This window comes from Sabethes cyaneus, chromosome 1 (assembly GCF_943734655.1).
Source record: "Sabethes cyaneus chromosome 1, idSabCyanKW18_F2, whole genome shotgun sequence".
Taxonomy (NCBI): domain Eukaryota; kingdom Metazoa; phylum Arthropoda; class Insecta; order Diptera; family Culicidae; genus Sabethes; species Sabethes cyaneus.
Genome location: NC_071353.1, coordinates 15550288 through 15569706, shown reverse-complemented (window position 1 = coordinate 15569706; position 19419 = coordinate 15550288). Strand labels below are relative to the sequence as shown.

General features: G+C 39.6%; 1 non-coding gene across 1 annotated transcript; it reads right to left on the bottom strand.

The window, feature by feature from the left end:
- Positions 1 to 15815: 15815 nt before the first annotated feature.
- On the bottom strand, positions 15816 to 15938 carry Trnay-gua (transfer RNA tyrosine (anticodon GUA)). Its single transcript has 2 exons — positions 15902 to 15938; positions 15816 to 15851 (listed from the first exon to the last, which is right to left on the bottom strand). It is a non-coding gene; the product is annotated as a tRNA-Tyr (tRNA).
- Positions 15939 to 19419: the final 3481 nt, after the last annotated feature.

Below are 19419 nucleotides of genomic sequence, written 5' to 3'. Positions count from 1 at the left end.
CATAAGTGTGGTGATCGCCGAAATGTTAAGAACTACAGTGGTATTACAAGCCTATCTGATGCCTCTAAGCTTTTTGAAATTATCGTCAGCACCGCAATCCTCAATCGCGCTAAGAACTACACATCCATCTACCAGCACGGATTCATACCTGGCCGGTCGGTTTCAACTAATTTACTCGATTTCACTTCCTCTTGCATCGCGCAACTCGAGGAAAAAGCACAAGTGAACGCGCAGTATACACGGACTTGAAGGCTGCATTCGACCGGATTGGCCACCGCATCCTCTTGCGAAAACTGCAGTCTTTAGGAGCCTGGTGTTCTTCAAGGAAGCAGTATGGGGCCTTTACTTTGTACCTTATTCTTCAACGACGTCGCGTTATTACTTGAAGCCGGATGCATACTTGTTTACGCTGACGAGCTGACGAACTGAATCTTAATGTGCGCTCTGTCGCCGATTATCATCGGTTGCAAGATTTGCTAGATGCTTTTGTGAACTGGTGCAAGTTAAACTACTTGATTGTGAGTATAGCCAAATGTGAGATAATCACGTTCCATCACATTCACAGCCCGATTGTGTTCGACTACCACATTGACGGAAGTGTCCTCCGGAGGGTTGATCAGGCTAATGACCTCGGCATCTTACTCGTCGACTCTAAACTTACGTTCAATGCTCACCGTTCTAATATCATTTCCAAAGCATCCCGGCTGCTCATTGCCTAAAATCCTTGTATTGCGCGTTAGTTCGTCCAACACTTGAAAATTCAAGTGTAATTTGCTTACCTCATCAGCTCACGTGGACCTTAAGAAACGAACGCATCCAAAGAAGGCACGTCCGTATGGCTCTGAGGGATTTGCCTTGGCGAGATCCTGACAATCTTCCACCGCATCCAGCACGTTGTCTGCGTTTACTGGGCCTGGGACACTCTGGAACGTCGCCGCAAAGTTCAGCGGGCAACCAACGCTAGTGGTAAAAATTTTAAACAAAGACAAATTTCGATTCACCAACGTTACTTACAAAAGTCAATTTTCGTGCTTCGCAAAGATCTTTACGCACTACAGAGCGTTGTTGCATGCCGTTTTTCATCGTACCCTACCACATTTGGATTTTACGAACCAATGACTGCATGTGTCCGGACATTCACTCGGGTTGAAGAACTCTTACTTCGAGTTTGGAGAGCCAACAGGAAAATTCACGCAACGACTGTGGAGGACTGGTTTAATATAATTTTTTTTTGTGGACCTTACATGTGGCTAAATTCATTAAGACTTTGTCAGATAGATGTATTAAATAAATAATAATAATAATAATAATCCGGTGGTCATCTCAGCCACCGGAGTAGTCCCCTGTAGTCTACAACGTTCCCTGGAAGAGCTGGAACTGCAAAGAAATTTGGACAGTATCCAAAAAGCGGTGGTTCTTGGAACCTGTAATATAACGAGGAGGTTCCTGAATCACCACAATTAAACACAACTGGAGCAGACGTAACAACAACAACAAAAATGTGAATGAGAACCACAGAGTCTAACCCCTCTTGGCATAAAGAAGCCCGAGGTAGGTGAAAGTTTCCAGCATTTTTGCTGAGAAGTGACAAAACTCTATAATAATAACTGTACTGGGATCGCGAGATCATCACGGATGTCCTCGTACGTGCCAACCACCCTGACATTGTGGTCTACAACAAAAGGATGAAGCGAGTAAGCCTCATCGATATCGCAGTACCGCTAGACCACAATGTGCAGTCAACTTTCTCGACAAAAATCACGATATACCATGATTTGGCCGAGGAGTATACGGCAAACGTGACACCTTGAGTAAGTACGTATAGTTCCAGTACTAATCTCTGCTTATGGACTAGTGCCCTGTACTCTACTGCGCTTCTTAGAAGAGTTGGAGCTGCGCGTCGAACTACAAGTAATCCAGAAAGCGGTGACGCTGACATAATAATAATAACGAAGTAGTACCACGACTTGGCCGAAGAGTTAAAGCAGATGTGGCACCTTGAGGGCGTACGCGTGGTTCTGGTGGTCATCTTAGCCACCGGAGTAGTGCCCTGTAATCTACAACGTTCTCTGGAAAAGCTGTAACTGCAAAGCAATTTGGAAAATATTCCAAAAGCGGTTGTTCTTGGAACCTGTAATATAATGAGGAGGTTCCTGAATCATCACAATTAAACACAACTGGAGCAGACGTTAACAAAAAAAAAATGTGAATGAGGACCACAGAGCCTAACCCCGCTTGGCATAAAGAAGCCCGAATATAGGTGAAAGTTTCGAGCATTTTTGCTGAGAAGTGCCAAAGCTATAATAACAAAAAAACCACAATCTTGATTTTCATGCTATCCAATCTTACTTCGTCCCATTGAAACGTGTTCTGTCCGGGCTGCAATTCAACTGATTGTGACGATCAAAGGTTTTCAGTCTAATGCGTTTGCGACCTCGTCTGGGATCCCACAAGGCAGTCATTTGGAACCGTTAATATTCCTACTGTACTTCAATAACGTCAACCACGTTCTTAAAGGCCCTCGATTATCCTACGCCGATGATCTACAGATTTACCTGAGAATTCGTTCCAAGGTCGATGAAATTCGACTACAACAAGAACTTGACACCTTTATGGATTGGTGTAACATACTCGTGGATCCTGAGAAATGCCTCATTATTTCTTTCGCCCGAATCCGTCAACCTGTAATTTTTAATTACAAGCTCGATGGTACTGAAATCCAACATGTTGACCAGCTGAAGAATCTCGGCGTTATATTAGACAGTCAGTTATCGTTTAAACGACACATTTCCTACATTGTGTTGTCCAAAGGCATTATACTGTTCACTCATCCGTTCGACTCTCGAATACGGTTCCATTGTCTGGCATCCGTATGGGATGCCAAAATGGGATAGTCGATTTAACCGTTCCGATTGCTGAGTTACGAGCACTCCTTTCGTTTAAATATGGTAAGTTCACGTATGTCTTCCGTAAGCAAAGTTACTGCCTCAAGTCCGCAGAGGATTACCTGTTTGATTAGGTTTTTTACATCGTCAGCTTTGTGCGGAGGCGTATGCTCCTTGATCGAGGCGTCCTGCAGAGGGAAAAGCAGGCTCAATTTCCAGCTTTAATGCGTCCATTGCGTCCAAGGTTTCTAGTATTGATGTCAAGGTCGTCTGCGAGGGCTAGGAGTTGACTACTTTTGCTGCAGTTCGCTCCTCTCGTTTTGATTCCCGCTTGCCGGATCACAGCTTCAAGAGGGATGTTAAATAATATACGGCATCCCTTAGCCGCAGTACATTTTCGTATACTAAAATGCAATGCTTATTCATGTAATTTCAGTAAACGAACATATTCAGTTGAATTTGCAGATGGAGAAACTCTCTTATGAATATGTATATGTCACCAACCGCTTTACTATGAAATTTCGAAAAATACTCGAATAGAAATGGTTCCAAATTGCTTCCTGAAGGTACGCTTTCTATATCTCTAAGATTAAGAAAGAATTATTTATACAAAAAATGTAATCATTGTGTAGCTTGATTGTGATTCTGCCCATATTATTTTGAACATAAAAACCACCTTTGAAATTCAAAAAGTCAGTGACAACTACTTGAACATTAAATTCAGAGGGAGTTCGTTCTGTTTTTTTTGTTATTGTACTATATACCCAAATTGATAAAAGATGCTAGTTAGGCGTGGAAAGATTGTGTTGTTAATACAGAAGTCAAACAGCGCTTAAGTTTTAACAAATAAGATACAATTCGAAACAGCAAACTAATACATAAACAATGACAAAATTCTGCTTTGAGAAAAAACAATCCAATCGAAAAAGAGGCGAATGTCTCAATAATTAAGCTACATGAATAATCATTTTCGTTGTCTTCAAGCATGCTGGTTCAACTCGTACTTTTTTCTCAACAAAACAGGACTTCCTTTGGCAGCCGAAGGCTACCTGGTAACGATGACAGAATATTCTGTTTCGTGTATATGTTAATGTAAGCCCCGGGTCATGCCGTTCGCGCATTGTCTGTTTTTGACTGCTTTTCTGATATCATCCTATCAGTAAAGATAACGACAACAATCCGTTGCTAAAAAAGACAGCATATCTAAAACATTCCTGACGGGTTGAGTCAACTGCCGGAGCATTATCAGTCAAACAAAAGCAATCCATCCTTCTCTCCAACCAAACCACCCTACCTATACAATATTCCGGTATCTCTGCATCTTCAAAGGGACCAGAAGAAGCACCTAATCTATAAATAATTAATTTGCCACTCTGCCAACGAAAGACACTTTAGTCGGTTGGGAGGAAAACAGTCCTTTTCATCGCTTCTGAGCAGAGTAAACTTACCTTCTTGAACGGGGGAATGGGTCGATTTATTTGGAATGTAATTAGCACCCGGCTTCCGTTGCTCTTTTCCGCCCGCCGCGCCGCCACCAGCGAACGAGATAAGGTGTAGAGGTGCGAATATTGTAACATTATGTAAATCTGCAACACTCTTTTCTACTGCTCCGCTACCCGCTGTTTGTCACTTTCAATTTTTGTTATTTTGTTCGGTGAAGGTGAGTACACTTTTTCGATGATTAGAAATTCACTTTCATCCTCGACGCATGTAGTCCGTCCGTGTACCACACCCAAGCACTAACACAGCACCGTCGGGGGAAAAGCTTTCTATCACCATCGGTATGCTGATGAGGAAATAACCTGAGTGGCACTATCCGCCCCTTACATCAGCGATGCCGTCTGGCGGTTCCTGTGGGAAATCCTTCATTAGAAGGGTAATTAGGTATGAAATTCAGCTGTAATTTTGCAGCAACCAGATAGACGTACCAGAGTTTGTCGTTAAACAAGTGGCAATGGTGGTAACTACGTTAGGATAACTTTCCGCAAATCTGAAATTAAGAGGCTTAAATTGAATCATCTAGACCTGACTACATCTTTGTTCTCCACAATCTAGATTCACATCACGAATCACGGCGACGTACGCTTCGTAGATCGTAGTGTTTTGCGAAGGTTAAAGTACGCCCGTTTTCCGCTTGAATGCTCCGCTTGATCTCCTTACTAAGTGTTGTGCGCGGTCACCTGATATCCAAAATACACGAACTCTATCTACCACTCGACACTGTCAACGGTTATCGTCCGTGGAAGGTGCGCGTTCGTCTCCTTTTAACCTCTTCCTTTCGTTTGGATTTGGTCTTCGATGCATTTATGTTTAGCCCAATGCCCCAAGTAGCAAACTTTTGTCATATCTGGTTGCTGCAACCTATTTATGACTGAAATTAGTCATTAATCGGTTGCCACAACCAGTTTATAACAACTGTGCTAGTAGGGGCTCCTAGGCTCCACTTTCAGTCTGGTATAGTTTGCCTCCACCGTCGCAAAGTCCCTGGTTATGATATTAAAGTCATCTGCGAAACCTAGGAGTACGCTACCTGAAAATCATGTCTTGTTTCGATCCCCTCTCGACGGACCACTCCCTCAAGAGCGAATAGCATGCAGGATAACCCTTCAGTTAGTCTCAACCAGTGCTTAAAATTATCAGTTGATACTCATAAAATTGAATATCAACTCGTTCCCTATGTAGCTGACATTTATCAGCATGAAAATCAATTTCAATATCCAGTCACGATATTATTGGGACAGATAATCATTATTCCATCTCTAAAACTGAATATCAAATATCAGTATCAACGAATTCGAAAAGAAAAATGATACTCAGTATCAAAAATGTCAGTTACATCTCGAGGTGTTGATATTTTCACTAAGCGTTGTTTTCACCATAAACGTTTGATATCAACGCACACCGCACAATCAGTTATCTCAACTTTAAAGTAAATTGTCATCACAAAGCCTACTGCAATCTGTTGCGTCCCAATCCACTAGAATATAAATATTCAGTGCAAGGCGCTGAAACTGATATTCATATTCACTGCCATGGAACTGAAAATGATATTCAGCTCGGACTTTTTTGTGACGCATTATGGATTTTTCGAAACGAATATACAGCAACATCGAAACTCAGCGGCTTGGTTTATCAATGAATTTTTATTCCAATGATATTCATATTCCTTCTGGAAAAAAGAGTTTTGATATTGTATTGACTCAAAATCAATCATTTTGAGTTTCGATAAAGTGATTTTTTCCAGCACTGGTCTCAACGCTCGCCGCGTCTCCAAAGCACTCGAGAATGCACTATCTGACACAGCTGATCTCGATCGACTGTGTCGTATGCTGTTTTGAAGTCTATGCATCGCCTACCGTAGCGAACTAAGCTTTTGACCATGTCGATACAGCAGCGTAAATTTTCGGATCGATGGGAAGTTTCTTATATCTTTCCAATTCACATAAAAAGTGATAGACTCGACAACACGTCCGAATCTCGGCTGGGAGGTGCTGCTATAGAGTCAGTAGGATCGTTGCACTAGTCCCGTAATTGTCCTGTACTCTAATAGCCGGCTGCGAAGTCTGTCGATAAAGATGGTTCAAGTTCTCAACAGCACGTTTATACCTATGGCTTTGCTTTGCTTAGTTGAAAGCGACAAATATTTTGACACGAACTGAACAAATTATGATTAACCTCACATTAGATCATGTTCATTGCTTGATTGTATTGAGAAATGTAACAGATACAGACGATCGGTTGTGTACAGTGTGTGAATCTCTATACAAACAACGTGAGCAACCTTTTTTCTCGTAGTTAGGTAAACTATAACAATGTGATCGACTTCTGAGTATTGATTAAAGAAAATCTTGTGATTAAAGTTATAGATTCACTGTTTGTCATAAACTGTATAGATCATGAGCTGTGCGTATGGCGATAACTCACAGATAATGATCAAGATCACTGATTTTTCATCCTTAGACCTGACTAATTCCGGGAGTACAACTTGCATACTCATCATCTTTAGAGGTTCTCTTCGTATCTAATCTCCTTCGCTTATCACGGCGATGCAAATGCAATAGAACGAACTACTAATTTTAAAAGAAACTGTTGCTGGCGTTATTAGCTAGATATATGTTGAGAAAAAAGGGAATTGAAATGCATTTTTATTGCCGTGATGGGCGTGGGAAGGGAATCTCTCATTTGCAGGTGGCCTCTTTTCGCGCAAGATCTATTTGTGGACTTTAAGGCAGCGTACGATTCAATCAAACAAAATGAGCTGTAGCAGATAATGCTTGAACATGGTTTTCCGACGAAACTAATTACGTTGATTCATGCGACACTGGTTGGGTCAAAATCCTTGGAATGCTTCCGTAGTGTCTGTTCGTAGCCTTAGTTTCGATGCGTTGGGAGGATTCGTGTCCTTGGATACGAAAGTGACCCCGTTGGCTTCCAACGTCCTTCCGACATCCTGGATAGTGGCACGCAGCTAGATCCGGTCAGATCCGTAGACCGTAGGGCTCTCGTGTTGCTTCTACAGTGGAAGCAGATGCTTCTGTAGACACTCCTTGAAGTAGATCTGCCCGTTTACAGTTCTGGTAGTCACGAACGGCACACTTCGTTTACCACATGAGCAGATCGCTTGCTAAATCATGTATTTCTTGGCAAACTTTGAAAATTTCTGCTTCCTTACTTCCTCCGGAACATCAAACATGTGCTGGGCGGTGAAGAACAATAGCCCCGGAAGCTGCCGGAAATCCGCCATGACATGAATTTCATCATCCATGGTGAGACAATAAGTTTTCGTCAGCACCTGGATGTACAGTTTGCGGGCCCGTGACTCCTACATTTTTTTGAAAATCGTCAAACATTAATCAGATCAGATTCCACCAGAAGTAAACAAAACGATATTTATTAAAACATAGGTTCATCGTATCTAATTCTAGCTGGCTTGTAGGAAGAAAATTTAGAATTTTGAAAATTTAACTTGTTTGTTTGACTTGACAATCATTTTTTTGCAATTTTATGTTTTTTCGATGGTAAAAAAATTATCAAATCTCGCAGATCGTGGTCATATATTCTATGGAGGAATGAATCTTATTGGTATTATGAACAAATCCGTACAAAAAGCTCATCCGGAAACGTTCGGACTGGCATTTACGACCCTTTGGAAAATTGTATGTTTCACATTGTTTTCAAGGAAAAAAATCATGGATTAGCACATATCTAAAATACATGTCTCAAAAAAATGTCAACAGTTTTATGATATTTATGTTATATAATCCGAATATTAACCTGTGACCTGTAAATCTAGTCCAGAGTACCAGATCACAGATAAATATGTCAGAAAATTAGATAATATGTTTGGTCACTAAGCGAATGGGTGGATAAAACTAAGGTTTTTTCAATCCGTTACAGGTTACAGCTTCTGCTGGTGATAATTGTCATTAATTTTGCCATGTTATATTCTTTAGCTTCCATCCGTGAAAGCTTCAGTTAAACCACAGACAATCAGGCGTAACTCTTGGAAGAAAAATCAACAAAAATTATCGTCACTCACATTTTGCCTGAACACTAGTACCATTTATGATCAGATCGACATTCCCAAATATTAACTTGCACCAGAAGTATCCCTCGAAAAAGACAGTTTTTTATGGGGCATTCCCCTCCTTTCGTTAAAAAGCGCCACTTTGGCGAATACGGAGACATTCCCAACCAACAATAGATTTGAAATGACAGCGTGCGACGAATGAGAAAGTGAGTGTTATGTCTGTTAGTCGTGCGTCAAACTGTTCGACTTTGCTTGCTACAACAATCCTTTGACGTTTGCTATTTATTTCTACCTCAAGACAGGACTGAGAATCAGTGCTGGAAAAAACTTTATCGAAACTCAAAATGATTGATTTTGAGTCAATACAATATCAAAACTCTTTTTTCCAGAAGGAATATGAATATCATTGGAATAAAAATTCATTGATAAACCAAGCCGCTGAGTTTCGATGTTGCTGTATATTCGTTTCGAAAAATCCATAATGCGTCACAAAAAAGTCAGAGCTGAATATCATTTTCAGTTCCATGGCAGTGAATATGAATATCAGTTTCAGCGCCTTGCACTGAATATTTATATTCTAGTGGATTGGGACGCAACAGATTGCAGTAGGCTTTGTGATGACAATTTACTTTAAAGTTGAGATAACTGATTGTGCGGTGTGCGTTGATATCAAACGTTTATGGTGAAAACAACGCTTAGTGAAAATATCAACACCTCGAGATGTAACTGACATTTTTGATACTGAGTATCATTTTTCTTTTCGAATTCGTTGATACTGATATTTGATATTCAGTTTTAGAGATGGAATAATGATTATCTGTCCCAATAATATCGTGACTGGATATTGAAATTGATTTTCATACTGATAAATGTCAGCTACATAGGGAGCGAGTTGATATTCAATTTTATGAGTATCAACTGATAATTTTAAGCACTGCTGAGAATTGTTCACCGTCACTTTAGGCTGAAATTGACAAGTTTACCATTAGCTGGAAAAGAGTAGACATTTGAATCGTTTGTTTGAGAAACCCCACAAGAACCATATGACATTTGACATTTCAGGAGTTTTGACAGTTTTGAATCCTTGGGGATTCCTACATCTTCTCTCAAATTCTGGAAAAAGGTTGGTTCCACAAACCATTTTAGTTGGGGTTGAAAATATTTCGAGAAAATCGGTTTTTTATTGTTTTTCTACAATGGTGCCAAAAGCACATGTGGAGCTTCTCAAACAAACGATTCATTTGCAATCATTAGATGAGTAGTTCTCGCTGAAACGGGGCCACTACTGACACGAGGTCTTCAAATATTGGAACTTTTACGCTTAATTGGTTCAAAATGTTAAAAAATAAGAATTATACTTTTGATAGTGGGCCCCTCGTTCGCCAAGGGGCCTAACAGGTTCAAAAAAAGTTGAATAATTATATGAAAATTGTTTACCTTGTTACAAATAACTGGTTGTTTTATTTAGTTAATGCCATTGCACACCTAATTTTATGCATGATCCTTCTAGCATTTTTTTCAGCTTTCCAATGGTGGTCTTAAAATTAAAATCGGCTGGGGGGCTCATGGTGAAAACGGCGGTTTTGCGATAAAATCCAATATAGCGACCAAATCCAAGATAGCTGCCAAAAAATTTTTTACTCCATTTGAAAGCCCTGTTCTTCTTTACAGAACCGGGCCATTTGTTAGTTGTTTCATGGCAAATTTATGAAATATCACATGATATAGATCTCAAAGTTTGTTCAAAATTCAACTTTTTTTTAAACTGTTAGGCACTTTGGCGAACGAGGGTCCACTATTTCGAGGTATCAAAGGTGTAGTTCTTATTTTTTAACCATTTTCAACCAATTAAGCGCAAAAGTTCCAACATTCAGCGAGAATTACTCATCTGTTTTCTAGTGCAGTTTAGACCACGGCTCTGATTGGTAGAAATTTACGTTTGATTTTTCAAAAGGCTGATGCGGTCATACAATTTTGACAATCGCGTCGTTACAAGCGTCCGATTTTTCAAGTGAATGGAAATGAATGAAACTAAAGATTAAAGTACTTCATAACCTACGTACATTACAGCAAAAATTAAATACTGCGGAGAAAATAATGAGTCCCAAATTTATGCATGCACAAACATCTGTATATCTGGTATCTATGATTTGAATCAACATTCCCATTCAGTAAAATACGCTGACAGAAGTAGTAGGACAGATGTTAGCCTGGTGAAGCTTAAGCTGTTTATGTGACCGTTTATAAAACAGTTTACTTTACTTTACTTCGCTCATAAGGTTTACATGGGAAAGCAAAGCTAAATGTTTTATTCATACGGGCATCATCTTCTTTTTTTAATCTTAATATAAAACTGTCAAAAGTTAGTCATCGCTTACTATAATGAAAATAAAAAAAATAACTTTTTTGTGTCAGGAAATATAGACATAGTTTCGTCGGCAAAGTTGTAAATATTGTAAAAACAAGCAACTTTGCTGAAGAAATAAAATTTATATCTTCATCAAGTGCTGAACTATAGGGCATATTCTTTAAAACTTCTTTAAACATTGGTTTTTCATAGTTAGCTTTTGTTAGTTGCATTTTACAAGAATATAATGTTCTAGGTACTTATCGAAGCTCTCAAAATACACGCTTTTGCAGAAGACCGCACATTTCTTGGACCTTTACTTGCTGAGTTATCGCATATTCAAGCTTTAAATTTCCATAACTTCACGACCTTATGGGGTAAAATGGGGCAAGCGTATTTATGAAATCAACGCTTCATCTTAAAGCTTAAGACTATAAACTTGTACGGGTTCCGCTTGTTCCCAACAACCCAAATAAGAGTATGGCAACCAAGCATACGTTTTATGCGTTTCGCGTTCGCGAAAGGCTCGAAACACGTCCATTTTTTTGTGTTCGTAGATAGACACATGGTTTCTTCGGCAAAGCTATAGAAAATATAAAGATAAACAATTTTGCTAAAGAAATGACATTTCTATCTCTTTCGAGTGCAGAGCATTTTCTTTAGAAGTTCATTAAAAATTAGTTTCACATATTTAGCGTATGTTGGTTGCATTTTACAAGAGTATATGGTTCTAGGCGATTATTGAAAGACTCAAAACACATGTTTTTGCAGAATGTTGCAAAACTCTAGGACCTTTCCTTACAAAGTTATCGCTTATTTAAGCTATATTTTTCTTTAACTTTACGAGCCAAAAGCGATAACTTTGTGAAGAAAGGTCCTAGAGATTTGCAATCTTCTGCAAAAACATGTATTTTGAGTCCTTCAATAATCGCCTAGAGCCATATATTCTCGTAAAATGCAACCAACATAAGCTAAGTATAGCATGAAAAACTAATTTTTAAAGAATTTCCAAGGAAAATGCTCCATAGCTCTGCATTCGATAAGAATAGAAATGTCATTTCTTTAGTAAAGTTGTTCATTTATTTATTTACTAGCTGTCCCGATAAACTTCGTATTGCCACAAATTAACGTGTGTTGTACATAAATCATGAATCTCGGATGATCTTTGTCACAATCTCGAGTTTTGCAAGCCCCCCAGTGGGCGGCGCTTCCGACGGTGGGTCACCGGCAACACTCGCGACCGTCTCGTCCTGAATGATCTAGTGTTACTATAGATAGTTTTTGTGGTCTTGTATTGACTAATTTATGTTTTATGGAAGAGTCTCCAATTTCTCGAGTTCGATTAGTTTTTGAGTTTCGCAAAAATTTCTGTTTTATTTGTATGAGAGTCCATATCCCCCTACCACAGGAGTGAGAGGTCTCTAACTATCGTAAAATAAATTCAAGACTCCAAAATCTCCCTCATGCCAAATTTGGTTCCATTTGCTTGATTAGTTCTCAAGTTATAAGGAAATTTGAATTTCATTTGTATGGGAGCTCCCCTCTTAAAAGGGGAAGGGGTCGTAATTCACCATAGAAAAAATTTCTGCCATCTAAAACTCCCACATGCCAAATTTGGTTCCATTTGATTGATTAGTTCTCGAGATAAGAGGAAATTTGCATTTCATTTGTATGGAAGCCCACCCTCTTAAAGGGGAGATGGGCCATAACTCGCTTTCTAAAGAAGAGAGGGGTCTCAATTCACTATAGAAAAAAATCTTGCGTCCAAAACCACTTACATGTCAAATTTGGTTCCATTTGCTTGATTAGTTCTCGAGTTATGAGGAAATTTGTTTTTCATTTGTATAGGAGCCCTCCCCCTCTTAAAGTGGGGAAATCCATAGAAAATATACCATAGAAAATATTCTTGCCTACAAAAACACCCACATGATAAATTTAGTTCCATTTGCTTGATTAGTTCTAGAGTTATGAGGAAATTTGTATTTCGTTTGTATGAGAGAGCCCCCCCTCTTAAAAAGGTAAGGGGTCCTAATTCATCATAGAAAAAATGGTTGCCTCCAAAAAACATCCACATGCCAAATATGATTCCATTTGCTTGATGAGTTCTCGAATTATGAGGAAATTTGTATTTCATTTGTGTAGAAGCACCCCCTCTTAAAGTTGGGAGGGGTTCTAATTCACTTTAGAAAATATTTTTGCCTCCAGAAACCTCCACATGCCAAATTTGGTTCTATTTGCTTGATTAATTCTCGAGTTATGAGGAAATTTGAATTTCATTTGTATAGGAGCCCCCCCTCTTAAAGTGGGTAGGGGTCCCAATTCATCATAGAAAAAATTTTTGTCTCCAAAAACACCCACGTGCCAAATTTGGTTACATTTGCTTGATTAGTTCTCGAGTTATGAGGCAATTTGTATTTCGTTTGTATAGGAGCCCCCCTCTTAAAGTTGGGAGGGGTCCTAATTCACCATAGAAAATATTCTTGCCCTCGAAAACTTTCACATGCCAAATTTGGTTTCATTTGCTTGATTAGCTCTCGAGTTATGAGGAAATTTGTATTTCGTTTGTATAGGAGCCTCCCCTCTTAAAGTGGGGAGGGGTTCTAATTCACCATAGAAAATATTCATGCCTTAGAAAACTTTCACATGCCAAATTTGGTTCCATTTGCTTGATTAATTCTCGAGTTATGAGGAAATTTGCATTTCATTTGTATAGGAGCCCCCCTTCCTAAAGTGGGGAGCAGGGATGGTTCGATCACTTTCACTCAGTTTTGATTCATTTAACAGTAGCGTCCTAACCGAGCAAAATTTGACAAATTGATGTATGGGATATTTGTAGATAATAACTGGATATATAATTTTGCTGAATAAAGTATTGCTGTATCTTTTGTAGTTATGGTGCTACAATACTAGTACTTCATTAGTAACTAAATGAACGTTCATTTAGTTACTAAAGAGGTACTAGCATTGTAGCGCCGTAACTACAAAAGTTACAGCAACACTTTATTCTGCAAAATTGTAAATAATAACGAGTTCTACAAATGTCTCATACATAACTTTGTCAAATTTTGCTCGGCTGAGACAGAAGTGTCAAATGAATCAAAATTGAGTCACAGTGATCGAACCATCCCTGGTGGGGAGGGGTCCCAATTCATCATAGAAAAAAATTTTGTCTCCAAAAACACCCACGTGCCAAATTTTGTTCCATTTGCTTGATTAGTTCTCGAGTTATGAGGAAATTTGTATTTCGTTTGTATAGGAGCCCCCCTCTTAAAGTGGGGAGGGGTCCTTATTTACCATAGAAAATATTCTTGCCCTCGAAAACTTTCACATGCCAAATTTTGTTCCATTTGCTTGATTAGTTCTTCAGTTATGAGGAAATTTGTATTTCATATGTATAGGATCCCCCCTCCTAAAACGGGGAGGGGTCCCAATTCATCATAGAAAAAAATTTTGTCTCCAAAAACACCCACATGCCAAATTTGGTTCCATTTGCTTAATTACTTCTCGAGTTATGAGGAAAATTGTGTTTCTTTGGTACAGGAGCCCCCCCCCCCCCTCTTAAAGTGGGGAGGGGTCCTAATTTACTATAGAAAATATTCTTGCCCTCGAAAACCTTCACATGCCAAATTTGGTTCCATTTGCTTGATTAGTTCTCGAGTTAGAGGAAATTTGTATGGAAGCCCCCCCTTTTGAAGAGGAGAGGAGTTATAATTCCCCTTATAAAGAGGGGAGGGGTCTCAATTTACCATACAATAAATTCTTGTCACCGAAAACACCCACATGCTAAACTTTGTTCTATTTGCTTGATTAGTTGTCGAGTTATGCAGAAATTTGTGTTGCATTTGTATGGGAGCCGCCCCTCTTAGTGGGGGGAGGGGTTTCTAACCATCACTAAAACCTTTCCTGGCCCCAAAAAACCTCTACATGCATATTTTCATGCCGATTGGTTCAGTAGTTTTCGATTCTATAAGGAACATACGGACAGACAGACAGAAATCCTTCTTTATAGGTATAGATTTATTTATTAACACATAAGACGAATGCTTGCCGTACTCTCATTTGGGTGGTTGGGGACAAGCGGAACCCATACAAGTCGACTTAAGCTTCAAGAAGAAGCACTGATTTCATAAATTTGCTTACTCCATTTTACCCCATAAGCTCGTGAAGCTATGGAAATTTAAAGCTTGAATATGCGATAACTCAGCAAGTAAAGGTCCAAGAGATTTGCGGTTTTCTGCAAAAACGTGTATTTTGAGAGCTTCGATAATTGTCTAGAACATTGTATTCTTGTACAAGGCAACTAACAAAAGCTAAGTATAAAAAACCAATTTTTAAAGAAGTTTTAAAGAATATGCCCTATAGTTCAGCACTCGACATAGAAAGAATTTCTTCATTCTTAGATAGATTTTATTTCTTCAGCAAAGTTGCTTGTTTTCACAATATTTACAACTTTGCCGAAGAAACTATGTCTATATTTCCTAACACAAAAAGTTATTTTTTTATTTTCATTATAGTGAGCAATGAGGAACTTTTGACAGTTTTAGATTAAGGGGGATATTCATACGAACAAAAGTGCTGAAGACCATGAATGATAAAATGAAAGCAAAAGACACTAGGACCACTGTGCGTCCACTTCGTGATAGACCGGGCATTTGTGCTATCGATGAGGATGCAGCCCACGATAGAATTTTCTGATGGCGCCTGCTGGATTCAGTATTGGGAGCTCGTTTGGTCTCGTTTTATAAGTTGGCTTTCACAGTAATTTCGATACCTTTCTAATATAGGCATAAGGCAAATAATTAGACAGACATTGAAATTGTTGATAAGGTTGCCCTATGCCGTTAACATTAATTAAGCTGCTGTTTTAATACCTGCGAAAATAAAAGTTTTTCAATTATTAGATTTAAATTGTCACCTTTTCTAGCATAGAAAGGGGTTAAGCTAGCCTAGCCTGTTTTAACCGTGAGAAAATTAAGACACTATTTGCTATAGAGTAATCATATCAGACATTCTCATACTAAAAATATAATACGTTTGCTGCAAAAAAGCGTTCTCCTTCGAGCCGGATTTGAACCAGCGACCTATGGATTACTGTCGTTACTGGTGGAGCTGCACGCAATGTGGCCCACCTTTTCATCTCTACAGTCCACCGCTCTACCAACTGAGCTATCGAAGGTCTTGAGAATGGTAGATGCTGAAAACCTATGCGAACGGCTTCCCAATGAACTGTACTCCGCTAAAAGACGCTATCATAAGCGAATGAAAGCATTAGATAATATTAATAAAAATTGCCACACCACGCTGTTTTCAAGCGTTTATTATTAACCATCGATTTGAGTGCTGTGCCGTTTTATTCGCCGTCTGCGGCCGTTATCAGCCGAACAGCAGAATTTCTGTTTGTTGTTGTTTAATTTAAGGGATCGCTTTTAAACGGCGATGTTCAGCCAGCAGAGGTCGGCGATTCCTGTTTTGCGGGGAAAACTTGTATTCAAAAGTGCTCGACCGTCGCCTTACTTGGCGAGCTCAATCGTATCATCTGTAAGCAGTTGCTTAAATAGAGGAAATATAGCGTTTGTGGATAAACGATTGTTTTTGTGATGCTGTTAGCACCGCATTGGACCGAACTTTCAAGTGGTGGCTTTTGTGTAAACTTTTTCGAAAGTGATGAATTTAGCGACGTTAGTCCGTTAGTCGGAAAGGTGTAGCAACGCCGATAAATAGCTGGTTTGTCGCCAGTAAATAGCAGTCCGGTGATTGGTTTGTTGATTTTGCACTTGTTAGGTATGATGTTGTCGAGGGATATTCGATGAAAACGAGTAAAAGATTTTTGTTCAGTAAGAGCGATTGAAAAAAAACAACGAATTTTCTCAGTCGTACAATTACGTTCCTCCTTGACTTTGATACTCGTTTTACTGTCAGTCTCTGGTATTATGAAAACATCGTTTTAGCACAGTAATAAAATCCATGCTACGAATTCATGACATATTCGTTCAAAGCACTAATGTGTCCTGAATGATAAAGAGTGATTTCATGAAAGAAATCGCGGGTCTGTAATCATATTTTTGACGAAAATATGAAAATAATTTCGAAAACCGGATTCGTTCTGAATTAATAATAAACATCATTGACTTTTCTGGCAAGACATCAGTTTAAAGTAACCTATTGGTATATCAATCAAAATATAAACTTACTGCACTTTTTTTCGACAAATTTTACGGTCACGATTTGAACTTCTTCGTTCATAGAAAATACTAATAATTTTTTCCACGAATTTTTAGATTCCGGTTTTACTTGCTGTGCATTCCGAGAACACCATCTGCTGGCAACCCTAATTGATGTCAGAGGAACTTCTTCCATAGTTTGTCCCTAGTCTGATTTTAATTAATTTGTTCTTGCGAAATCACCCGCTAAATATTTACGAACTGGCTGTTTTCAGGCGTCCAGCAACTAACTAAGTAGCACGAATTGCCTGGAAAGTAGGAAGCATTAAGACGTAGTTTACCCGCACAAGGAAAATGCCTCGTTCTAGAGGTAAGCTTAGGGGATCATTTTAATTGGTAAATATTGAGGAACAATAGTTTTTTTTTCTTCTTGCTGAACGCAAGGTATCGCGTGCGGTAGGCGGATTGAACGCGCAAACTTTTCCTATTAAGTGGTAAATTCTGAACCGATGTCTCACGAAGAGGACAGGAACCGACTGTTGTTGGAGATGCTCAACAAACAGATGTCAAACCGCTCACTGGTGCTGGAGGTTGCTCGTTGAGAAGTTCGGAAAATGTGGCAATTAAAATTCAACAGATTAGCAGGACCGTGCGTGATGAGCAGGACAGTTGGCGAACTCTGCTGGCTGGCATTCGAATATTGCACTGACATAAATGTAAGGTGTGGATGCTAATCGGAATTAATTTACACACACACGGGATCTGCACAGGTTTTGGAAATTCAGCATTCGCTCCCAATTGTCTAATTCATGAGACCGCCCGGGCGGTAGGTTTCGTACCGCTGGGAAACCCGGTGGTTGCAGTCGTTGCCGCCGTGTTCGCCTGCTAACTGGGACCGCTTTTGCTGTTATTGGTGTCGGTTTAACTAAGCGGATTTCGGAACCGGAAAATATGTTCGACCAGCTGTGGAGGCCGCACAACCTAATTCGCTTGTGTGTTTATTCATTTATGCAGCTTGTTTTGTATTGTAACAGGGTTTTTAGTCACATGCTTGCACCTGGTTGCATCCTCGTTCCACGATTGGCGTGTGTTGCTGCTAGAACGACCTCGTAGTTTCTGCTAATACTTGGGTAATGCCTGTTGGAGCACTTTTTTGCCGTGTGGACTTTTATCGGTTTACTTTGGCGACTGTCACAGTTGACTCAATTCTCACTCGGCGGCATTGCAATTGCAAATATGGCACAGCGCCTGCCTGGTCCATAGTGCACAAGAGTACCAATCCAACGAATTCATGAAATGAATTAAATTAATTCGTTATATCAACACGGGAATCATGAAAGGTGTTAGAAGCAGTGCTGATAGAACAAAATATCTACTATGAGATGAGTATGCAGACGACTGCACGGGTGAGTTTATTGCTTGGCAAGGTTTCATCTCTCTCAGTACAAAACGGGATCTTCTAATCGAATACGTACAGGTTAGAGCTTCGCCAAAGGGATGGCCCTCGGAGGCCTAATGACTCATAAACGTGAATAGAATAACCTACCTGTAGAATAATTTGTGACACTTTTCATCGTTTGCAGTCTTCGGTCGTCAAGCACAAGCTAATGTGCGAATACCACTTTTCACACTAGCAAGCCTAGAGTAAATCCAAGCGAAGTAGGTAACTTTGCAATCCTTGGTTTGGCTTCTAGTGGCCGATGATGGCGCCCGATGACGACGACGGTGATGGTGGTGATAAGCATAAATTCATTTAAGCTTAACAATATTATTCCATCAGGGCACTTTCCGAAGGCTGCTACCACGCTGCCGCACGAACCGAAAGTGGAATCGGATTTGGACTTCCGATGCGGCAGATGGGATTGTTGCTCGTTCACCACCAAGGCAAGTGCGGTGCGGGTGGATAATCGTTACCATCAGAGATGGTGCGGTGCGGTGGTAGTGAGTGCATCTGCTCGCACAGGAGGGCCACATAGAATTGTTCAATTATTTTTAATGAATTAAATCATTGCAGTTTTGTGTGAGGCTTTGTGTACACTTTCCAGCGACATACAGGAGATGGGAGGGGAATTGCAATTATTATTGTGCACTGCTGCCCGGTCTGGGGAAGCATGTTTTGGTGGCGGGGTATTATATTATCAGCGTAGTGTGCAAAACTAGTTTTAGCGAAGTTTTAATGAGTTCCACTATCGTTTAATATCGCTAATTTGTGATCACCACTGAAGTGAAATTAGTCTAGAAGCTTCGGGAACATCATGATTTAATGTTTTTCTGCCTTAGACGGCTGAGATTTGTTAGAATGCTGACAAGAAAATACATACAGCTAACCAACATATTTTTGGTTGTTAAGGGAATATAACTGTTGAAAACCTTTAGAAAATCAACACTTTCTTATCTCAAATCTCGCTTTTTCAATACTGATATAATGACGATGCAACTCGGGAAAACAGATGATGAAATCATACATCTAAGTGTTCCAGTGACTCGCGGATCGAA